Here is a 3,736-nt window from a genome sequence, read left to right on the forward strand (position 1 = left end):
ATTTTAATTTGCTCTTTGCCTCAAATGTAACGCTAATTGTGATTTTAAATTTTTCTTTTTTTGCCTAACATTTAACTCTTTGTAAAACTTATTATTTTTAAATGAATTCACTAATCACAGCAAATTACATATGTAACCTGACTGATGTTTTAATGTAATTTTGTATATATCGAAATTGGAAGTAAATAAATTTGCAAACATATTAATCATAAATTAGTAAATATCTGTTTAAATCTGAACGTTGTAGTATTTTTTTGTTTCTTTTTATCTGATTTTGTTTTAAGCCAACTCCATGAAAATGCATTTTGGTTTTGTAAATTTAGTGCACTGAAAACTAATACTAGACACGATGAAAAAACATTTAACCCTCATCTAATGCATAAGCCATAATCCTATAGGAATTTGGAAGAGTGGAAATCAATTTCTAAACAAGTCGATCAGATGCGTTATTAAAACTAAGTTGGTTACATGGAGTTTATTGGAAAGCCAACATCAGAGACGAGGCGGGGGAGGGGTGGGGGCGTAAAAAAGCGATTGATTATACATTTCGACATTAACTGAATGTATTATTTTCCGTCCTCTTAAACCCTTTTGTCTAATATAACTACTTGAGGAACATATATAATTATATATCGAAGGCTGAGTGAAAGATCGACCTATCTCGGCAGCCAGTTCGAAAGCGCCCTATCTCAGAAAACTTTTCAAGAACGCCCTATTTCAGAATTTTATTGAAAAACATCCTATCTCAGAATTTGGTTGAAGAACGCCCTATCTCTATCTATCTAAAATTCTGCAATAAGGCGCGATAGGGCGTTTTCTGCCGAGATAAATCGATCTTCCACTCAAAAATCTATACATAAAAAAACAAGTTATCGTATAGAGAAAATTATACTCGTTTCCTTCATTAAATAAAATCAGTTTTTTGAGACTACCACAAAAGATTTGCTTATTTACGATTACAAGCATATTACACTGTGACAAAAAAAGGAATATTTGTTTTGCGGTCCTATATGAAAATTTCATTGTAGGTAAAAACAAATGTGTCAAAGCTTCAGCCAATTAGTATTATAATTTTTCAGTTCTTTGTTCTAGCTAAGCTACGGCTTACCGTTGATTTTTGGCAATTTTTTTTGTTGAACCTGTTGCCTATTTTCTTCCATATAAAACGTACGTCAAACAAATTTCGTATGGAAGAAAATGACTGACACCGTCAACCAAAAATACCTATCAAAAATCCAAATTATTTCTTGCAATTTATTATAGTAAAAGTGATTGGGCAACAAAGGATTGTTATACTTTTTTTGTTTTAGAAAAAAAGTAGCGGAACAAATTTTTTCATTGACGATTCAGAACGAATATATGGCTGAAATTTTGCCACAATTTCCCATATTTGTATGCAATCTGCATCAAACGGACTAAAAAAGCATACAATTATTTAATAATTTTAGAAACAAAGTTTGCATTGAGAGCCGTTTAGTAAAATAGCGATATTTGCAAGAAAAATGTATTAAAATATATATTTTTTAATACACGAATACATACATACAAATTTTTTATTTTTTTTTGCAGAAAAAGAGAACAATATTTAAATGTGAAATAACCGATTTTTTATACATTATTTAGATAGGCATTCGTTAAAAAATTAAGAATCATTTCATTCTTTTTAAATGCCTAAATATAAGAAAAATTTGCTGCTTATTTTTCCTTAAATTTATATATATAAGTACATAATAAATTATTATAGATTTTCCATTGCCTTTTGACTAGGCATTTGTTTATTATCTAAAATTCATTTATGAAAGAGATAGTATGATATCTTGAGAATCACAATAATTCAAACGACGTTCTTTAAAAAAATCGCGGAACAGTTTTATATAAACTTCTATAAACATATTTATTTGTTAGCTTAGTATTTATAAAGCTCGCGAGAATTAAAAAAATTGATATAAAACTACGTTTAAGAAACAGAAAATTTTTTAGATCAGTTTACACCTCCCCAAGGAAAAATAGCGCTTATATTTATTTCTTTAAGAAAATCAAAGTTGTTTTTTTTTAACTTTGTGCCAAACTACGTTTAAGGTCGTTGTGAAAAAATTTAAGTTAAATCAGTTCAGCTTTATTGAAATTTCATATCTACTGCGTGAAAAGTTATTCCTACAAGGGCTTTGTACTGCGCTGATCGATACTGTCTCAGAAATATCTAGGTAATTTTTATTCACTACTACTTAAATACTATTACAGTGGAATATCCATTATTCGTAATCAAAGGGAAAATAGTTGTTTCATTCATAGCGAACTAATACTGCGATTTATAAAGCATCTCAGGAAAAACAATCCCTCAGAAGAAGCCAAGCATCCTATAGAGCAATGAAATATTTGCCAAGCGTTGCTATGAACAGTGCAGATTGTGCCATGCGGGTCATGAGGAACAGGCTACAGGAACATGGAACAGGCTTCACTGCCTAGAATCACCTCACCTAAAACCAAATGAAATAAAGATCTGTTAAAATTAATTGTCTTTGGCTGCGGTAACTGGTTAAATTGTGCGCTTAGGCGCGTAAATATTTTTATCGGTGAAGGAACTTTTGGTGTTATGAATTATTATTTCCTGTTTCTTTGTCTTTTTTTCGAATTAGCCGCGTTGCTTTAATGGTCTGAAAGATACTTTGCTTTTTGTAATCGGTACTTTTCTGAGACTTACAAAGAGAAATCGTTATGCATACATAGTGGGAGTGGAAAAGGTTCATACTTTGGATATACCTACTATAGATTTTTGGTACAGTTAGGCTCTTTATACGAAAAAGTATTTAAAAAAAACTCCGAATTCCGGCGCACATAATTTAAGATACAGAAATTTCACAAAAATAAAATAAGAAATGGCGGGGAGCATACAAGATTTTGCTTTACTTTTTTTACGGACTCAAGAGTGTGTATGTATAAAAGAAATTGTCGAGCATACTTTATATGGAAGAAAATACGAAACACCGCCAGCAAAAAAAAAACTATTAAAACTCAATGAGATTTACTAGCGTCTTGAACTTTGCACTTTAAACTTCTCAATAAAAACTTTAAAATTTTTGGGTGTAACTGCCAAAGTTTGTTCAATTTTTATAATTTTTGTACGAAGTTTGAATGGTGAATTTATGTAGGCTTTTATAAAAAAATTATAAATATTCAATAAATAATAGAAAAATAACCAAAACTGGTCAAAATGTATCCAAACTTAATTAGCTGACCACAAGAGTACTTAGTTAGGTTACTCTGGTTTCAATGGCCTCATTTGTAATTGAAATTCGCCAATTTTTTTTTTTATATTTAAAAACTCGTTCAAGAAAAAATAAGGAATGCTAATTGTTTTACGCCCACATGCCTGAAGCTCTTGACGCAATGTTTTATACAAAAATACTAATAAAATAAGAAACACAAAAAAGAAAAAAATATTGTAAAAATAATTTGCGCTTGAATACTGCTGCTGTATTGCCAATCCTGCTCCGCTGCTGCTGCTTTCACAATTGCGTCGGCTGCTGCTACTAGACACATGTGTACATACATACATAAATACTACCCATCTTGGCCGCCACCTGCCAACGGAAATGATGAATAATTTTAATTTTGTACATAGTATAAATATTCGTATTAAGGCGTTCATAATTTTTTTTTATATAAGCAAATGAAAAATTAAATTTTACTGAAGCTTGAAATATCTGCCGCGAGCATTTTCTTAGTAATTTTATAC

The 3,736-nt window shown here is 30.4% G+C and overlaps 2 protein-coding genes across 2 annotated transcripts in view; both read right to left on the reverse strand.

The window, feature by feature from the left end:
* LOC118743207 overlaps positions 1–3,736 on the reverse strand; it is a 32,754-nt gene that overhangs the window by 17,596 nt on the left and 11,422 nt on the right. The gene's annotated exons all lie outside the window — the stretch shown is intronic.
* The window catches only part of LOC118743208 (mediator of RNA polymerase II transcription subunit 15), a 29,928-nt gene that overhangs the window by 14,764 nt on the left and 11,428 nt on the right, over positions 1–3,736 (reverse strand).

The sequence above is a fragment of the Rhagoletis pomonella genome, unplaced genomic scaffold, assembly GCF_013731165.1.
Source record: "Rhagoletis pomonella isolate Grant_MI unplaced genomic scaffold, Rhpom_1.0 Rhpom_scaffold_00007, whole genome shotgun sequence".
NCBI classification, from domain to species: Eukaryota; Metazoa; Arthropoda; class Insecta; order Diptera; family Tephritidae; genus Rhagoletis; species Rhagoletis pomonella.